The sequence below is a fragment of the Sapajus apella genome, unplaced genomic scaffold (assembly GCF_009761245.1).
Source record: "Sapajus apella isolate SASKATOON/1434 unplaced genomic scaffold, GSC_monkey_1.0 scaffold3, whole genome shotgun sequence".
Taxonomy (NCBI): Eukaryota; Metazoa; Chordata; class Mammalia; order Primates; family Cebidae; genus Sapajus; species Sapajus apella.
The window spans coordinates 25,097,560-25,104,560 of record NW_022436943.1 but is presented as its reverse complement, the minus strand read 5'-3'; the positions used below and the strand labels follow the sequence as shown (position 1 = coordinate 25,104,560).

The 7,001-nt window shown below is 38.5% G+C and overlaps 1 pseudogene; it reads left to right on the top strand.

The window, feature by feature from the left end:
• Positions 1 to 5,097: 5,097 nt before the first annotated feature.
• On the top strand, positions 5,098 to 5,191 carry LOC116536217 (annotated as a pseudogene).
• The last annotated feature ends 1,810 nt before the right edge of the window (positions 5,192 to 7,001 follow it).

Sequence of the window (7,001 nt, the reverse complement as noted above, 5' to 3'; positions counted from 1 at the left end):
CAATCCCATTACTGGGTATATATCCAAAGGATTACAAATCGTTCTACTATAAGGACACGTGCACACGAATGTTCACTGCAGCACTGTTTACAATAGCAAAGACCTGGAACCAACTTAAATGCCCATCGATGATAGACTGGACAGGGAAAATGTGGCACATATACACCATGGAATATTATGCAGCCATCCAAAATGATGAGTTTGTGTCCTTTGTAGGGACACGGATGAACCTGGAAACCATCATTCTCAGCAAACTGACACAAGAGCGGAAGATCAACACCGCATGTTCTCACTCATAGGCAGGTATTGAACAACGAGAACACATGGACACAGGGAGGGGAGCACTACACACTGGGGTCAGTTGGGGGGAAATAGGGGAGGGATGGTGGGGGGTGGGGAGTTGGGGAAGAGATAGCAAGGGGAGAGATGCCAGATCTAGGTGATGTGGAGGAAGGCAGCAAATGACACTGCCATGTGTGTACCTATGCAACAATCTTGCATGTTCTTCATATGTACCCCAAAACCTAAAATGCAATAAAATTAATGGAAAAAAAAGAGAGAGAGGAGAGAGAAAGAGAGAGAGAGAGAAGCAAGGAAGAAAATCAGAGGCTTTGGTCCCTTAGTTTTCCACACTCTGGAGTAATTCTGTCCCTGCTTGAATGTGATCTCCTGGAGGCAAAGTCTGGGTCCCCTTACTCTTGCGTGCCCGCCCTGGCCTGTGTGTCCCACACTAGCTTCTCAATGAAGGCTGGCCCATGTAGAATATGGATTTGAGGCATCCCAAGACTTGGAGTTTTAGAAGATGTGAGAAGCCTTGGAATGCTCTGCCCATCAGGAAATGTGTCTATCCTAGAGTTCAGCCGAGAAGCTGTGCTCCCTCTGATGCCAGTGCTCAGAGCTCCCCTACCCAGGGTGGAACCTTGGATGGCCAAGTACATTGGCTCAATATTTGCCTTGAGTAGCTGGGTGCAGTGGCTCCAGCCTCTGTTGGATCTGTAATCCTAGCACTTTGAGAGGGTGAGGCGGGTACTCAGAATATGATAAACATAACATCTGAAATGTTTTGAGTGTAACACAAAATTTGAAAGCAATTTTTAAAATTAGAGGTAATTTCATTACATCAATATAAAAAAATTCCCTCATGGCAAAACACGGTAAGCAAAGTCAAAGGACAAACAACAAACTTAAAAGCAACAGTATAAGTCATATCGCCAAGAGCTAATTTGCTTAATATAGCTAAAGCTCCTACACATCAATAATAAAACAGTAACCATATAAAAATAGGTAGCATATAGGAACAGTGAGCGCTCAGAAAAAGAATTACAAATGACTCATTCACATGAAAAGATGCCCAAACTCTGTAATAAGAGACATATAAGTTAAAAATCAGAATAAAATAACATTTTCACCAATCAGATAAACTCTAGTAGCACTCTGTACTGTTGAGTGTATAAGGAAATAGACCCACTAAAACCTTGTTAGTGGAAGTACATACTGATAAAATGTTAATGGAGATCAATTTGGAAATGTCGGAGATGATGTATTTACATGTAAGTAGTATGTACTTCAGCATAGATATAACAGGAAAAGTGGCGGGGACTACTAAAGCATGTTACATTCAGTCGATGGAGTGAATGCTCTACAGCCATCAGAAAGAATGGGGCAGTCCTGTAAGTACCAAGATGAAGTGATCTTTTAGAGACCCAGGGCAGCAGATCTTTTTCCTTGTTGGCTTCACTACTGGTAGAGTCATCTTTGGTAAGGTAATGCAGAACATCTAATTCAAGAATATGACCTCCCATAAATACTGAAGAAGAATTCAAAGCTACCAACTGGTGAAAGAGCTTTTTATAAAGCAGTGTAAAAATCTACAAATTACCTAGAAAACAGAACACCCTACAGAAAACTCTAACAAAAACATCCAAAACGGAATACTTTACTGCACTTGCACACTAACCTGTCTCATCATCCTACCAAATCTGCTTCTCTTCCTCCTCAGACAACCCCAGATAACAGCACAGAGAGCCCAGACATCCTTAAACTCCATGTAAGCTCATGATGTTAAAAACAGCCAGAGGGTGATTAACTCATGAATCCCCAAGTGTGTTCTCAGATCATCCACAGGAACCAAAAAGCAGTGAACTTTTCCAAATGCACAGAAACAGAAGCAGAAAGCAAGTGATTTAATCAAGACACCACAGAGATTAAAGGTAAGCATCTACTTACCACGTGAATGAGTGTTTGTCTCATTTTGATCTCTGTCTTAACCAACTATAAAAAATTCCTATGAACTGAGAAAAGATTATGCTCCCTTGTGAAATCAGAGGTACTAGATTAACTGAATCCATAACTGCTAAACTATGAAACACAACTAAAGGCTAAACTATGAAGCTTCAGTTTTATTTCAGGCAACCTCCTGACATAAACACAATCTAGATAAAAAATAAAGCTCAATAACATACACGCATCCCCAAAAATTCACACAGAACACAAACACAAACAGAAAGGGTGGGCCTGCTTCCTATCCACAGCACTGTCAAGCTTGCCCTGGTAAATGAAAGCCAGGAAGCTCATCCCTGAACAGGATGAAGGGGGATGAATATAAGAACAATGAAGCCCTTCTATGAAGAGAGTTTGGAGTGTGTCTCTGTGTGTATATGTACTCACATTTTTAGTCTCCTAGGTGTGTGAAAGGAAAATAAATCTTGGGTCCCCTAAATCACTGAGCTAAAGGGAAAAGCCAAGCTGGGAACTGCTTAGGGACAACCTGCCTGTCACTGAGATGCATAGCTGATTGCCTCCTTTGGAAAAGCTAATCAAAAACTCAAAGAATGCAAGCTTTACTCTCTCTCACCTATCTGTGACCCAGAAGCTCCTTCCAGCTTCAAGTCTCCTTCCTGTCTTTGCTTCAAGTTGTCCTGCCTTTCCGGACACAACCATTGTACTTCTTACATACGTTGGCTGATGTCTCACATCTCCCTAAAATGTATAAAACTAAGCTATGTCCCGACCACCCTGGGCACATGTCATCAGGACTTCCTGAGGCTGTCTCAGGAGCGTGCATCGTCAAACTTGGCAAAATAAACTTTCTAAATTAACTGAGACTTGTCTCAAATTTTCTGGGTTACAAATAATACTAGCAAATCAAGAGACCCACTGAAGGGAAAAAGAAGGTAGTCTAACTTCATTATGACTACAAAAATGAATCTGGTATATCCATACAATAGGATATTACTTAGCAAATAAAAGGAAAAGAACTACTGACACAAAAAACACCATGGATGAATCTCAAAATAATCACGTTGAATGAAAAAAGCCAGAAAAAAAGAATACCTACTGTATGATTCTATTTATATAAGTTAAAAAATGAAAACTAATCTACAGTTACAAAAAGCTTATCATTGGTTGCCTGTGGATCAGAAGCAGGAGGGAGACAGTACTGAAGGGTACAAGGAAACTGTTGGGATGACAAGTACATCTATTATCTCTAGTGGTGACAGCTCTATGGCTGAATACCTATGTGGAAACATCTAACTTTACACTTCTAATATGTGCAGCTTGGGTGTCACTTGACTCCTCAATAAAGCTGTTTAAAATTTTTTGACAAAAGTAAGTTCACATTGACGACCAATCGGGTTTAACTGAAACCTTACAAAATGAAGGAGATTATTTTCACTTTCAGAAGGATATCTGATCGCAGTTACATATCATGCTTTGTGGACAAGCAATTTCAGAATAAATACAGATGTCAAATACTTAAATGTCTGTATTTCTTCCCATTCATCCTTTTCATGATTTAAAAGAAGCTAAAGCATTTTACAAAAAAATTCCATCACTTCAAGTTTCTTACAGAGACTCACTGAAATTCAATAAACATTTAACTTTTTGGAAAAGACGGGACCTTAAACACCATCCTGTCCAACTTTCTCAATTTAAGGAAGTAAACTTAGCCCCTCCCCTTATAGGGAGTTCATCCAGTCTCATGGCTTTGAAGTCAGCTCTATGTTGCTGACACCTACCTTTGTCATTTTAATCTTGACCTCCCCACTGAACTACAGATATTTATTCCACTGCCCACTAAACCACCTCGCTTGACTATCTAATAAGTATCTAAAACCAATTGTGGCCAAAAAGTATCTTCTGATTCCCCTCACCACTAACTTCTCCTCCAATTTTCCCCATCTTAGTAATTGAACCATCACACATTCAGTTGCTCAGCTAAAACCTAGAAATAAACTCTTGACTACTCATCTCCTGCCTTCCACATAGAATCCACGCTTAAGTTCTTAGCTGTCTGCAAAGTATATTGCCAAAGCTGGCCCAGGCTCCATCTACACAGCTACTATGGCTTCTTACCCAGACAGCAGCTCTGAAAGGTCCCCATTTCCACTTCTGCCTCTACCAGTCAGTCACTACACAGTAGCCACAGTCATGAGGCCATCAATCCTCAGACCTAGAACACTCAACAGACTTGCTGCCATCATTAAAGTGACATCCTAACTCCTTACTCTGCCCTAAAAGATCAAGGACCTTTCCATCTCTCTAGCCTCATCTACCACTATTTCTTCTCTGGATTACATTCCAACATTTCATACTGACTGCCTCCAACACACTAAACTCATTTCCAACCCAAAGCCAACGCTTTCCCACCTCCATACCTGGAATGCACACAGATACTTCACCATTCATATCTCAACTCAAATAACATCTTCGAAAGCTTCCCAGACCTCACAATCTACAGAAGCATCCCCTGGTGAGAAGCTGGTGGTGAGGGAAATCAGGAGCCCTTTGGTCACAGTAAGTTTAGAAATGTATTAGGTATTCGAGTGAATATTTAATTCACTTATCATAGACCCCATTTTACTGATGTTATGGTACTTATCACTATCTAAAATTATCTTGTAAAGTTCTTTACTTATTTATTATATATACTAATAAAATTCATTCATTCATTCATTCATTCATTCCTACTATGCCTATCAGAAGCATTCGTCCAAATAAGAACTGTGATCTTTTCTTATTTCACTTGAAATCATTCATTTCTGGGTTAAAAATGGTTAAAAAGTACCCATGTGCATTTTTAAAAAATCTATTTTAGTTCTTATTTAATTCCTAAGTGTGACGTTTGGGTTTCCACACTCAAACCTGAGTGTGAACCTTTTTACAACATCAGCACATTACCAGTCTGATGTTTCAAAATAAAGGTCAATTTCAACTGTCCTATTAATTTTACAAGATTCCAAATCTCCTTCCTTAAACCTTTTTACATCAGTACATTACCTGATGTTTAAAAATAAATTTCAATTTCAACTGTCCTATTAATTTTACAAGTCTTCAAATTATGCTTCTAAAAAACTGAAAAATTCAACTACTGGCCTGCCTCACTATCATGAGATTTCTATTTGATATAGTATCAACTTATCAATTTACATGAATGTTGTTGATTTTGAGATTGCATGGCTTGTCATTATAATAGTACACTTTTTGATAAGGATAAGGTCAATATAAAAAGTATTTACTTTTAATGATTAAATTGGGATCTCTAATATCTTACCTTTGGGATACTTAACAAATAATCACTTACATAATATACTAGCTAAATGCACCAATTTAAACATTTTTAATTTCTTTATTTTCATTTTTAGAATTTCAAAGCTTTCAGACGCTGCTACCAAAAAAATCACAATAGATTTTTTACCTGGTTGTTACACATTATAAATGATCTCATAGTAAATCATTCATCACTGGGATGTACACTTTATAAGGACAGAGATATTTATCCAGTTTGTTCATTGTATCCCCCAGCACCTACTCCCGGCATATTATCAGCTTAAAACAATATGTGTTGTTGAATACCTGCAAGCTCCTGTTTTATCTTATGGAGATCAGCATATGACTTCCACATTTAGAGCATACTGCTGATATGTGTAATCTCTTCTTGCTGTTGCTTGATGCCATGAAAATATTAAGCATGATCTGAACAGCAATTCTAAATCACAAGTTCTTGACTTTCAAGTTATACAGTGATATGTGGCAAATGGGTGGCAAGTGATCAACATAGACTTTCGCATAAGGTGTGATCAACATAGATTCTCTTATGTTGCACTGAGGAGGCACGACTCAATATGGAGTCTGGATACACAGACTGCTCTATGGCTAGGGAGAAAGCCACTGATAGAAGACCGTCTGTCTGTGCATGAGTATCAAATTTTATACTGATGCCAAGGTGAATGTTAAATAGCGCTACAGGGCTGATAATGAACGTTGCCATAATAAAGTAGTTAGAAGCAACCATTGTGAATCATAAAAAAGCAGCTCAGTTTTTGGTGTGCTGCAAGTAATTTATACTAATGAAAATTAAAATAGTCAAGCTCATGAACAATCATTCATGAGTAATCAAGACTATTCCTAAGATATTACTCTTGCCCTCACATTTCTAAGAAAAAAGCAGCAGAGATAAAACTAGTTTGCTGGGAACTACATATAATACAGTGAACACAAGTGGGAATGTGTGTCATATGAATGCCACCTATCATGTCAAAGTAGGCTGACACTGCAGACCTGAAGCAAGCAGCTCTCTACCACCTAACAAATCCTAAATACGAATCCCTGCTCCATCTTCAACCAAGCAACCTCTGGCATTTATAGCCTGTTTCTTAATATGAAAATAAGAATAATCCCCATCTAGATTTGTAAATAATAAAATTTATAAAGGAAAAGAAAAGTAAACATATGCTTCTGATCCTTTGATCAGCATGGTCTGCCTACCTGGCTGGCTGGACTGAGGAGGAGCAGGTGCAGAACCCACAGGGAAAGCTCCAATACAAGGTAAGATGACAAGTAAACAGGCCATTATTTAACAAACAAATATGCATTTTACCACTTTTATAAAATATGCATTATACCACTTCACACCCACCAAGATGCCTATAATCAAAAAGATAGTAACGGTTGACAAGAATGTAAAGAAACTGGAACCCTCACACATTGCTGGTGAGAAT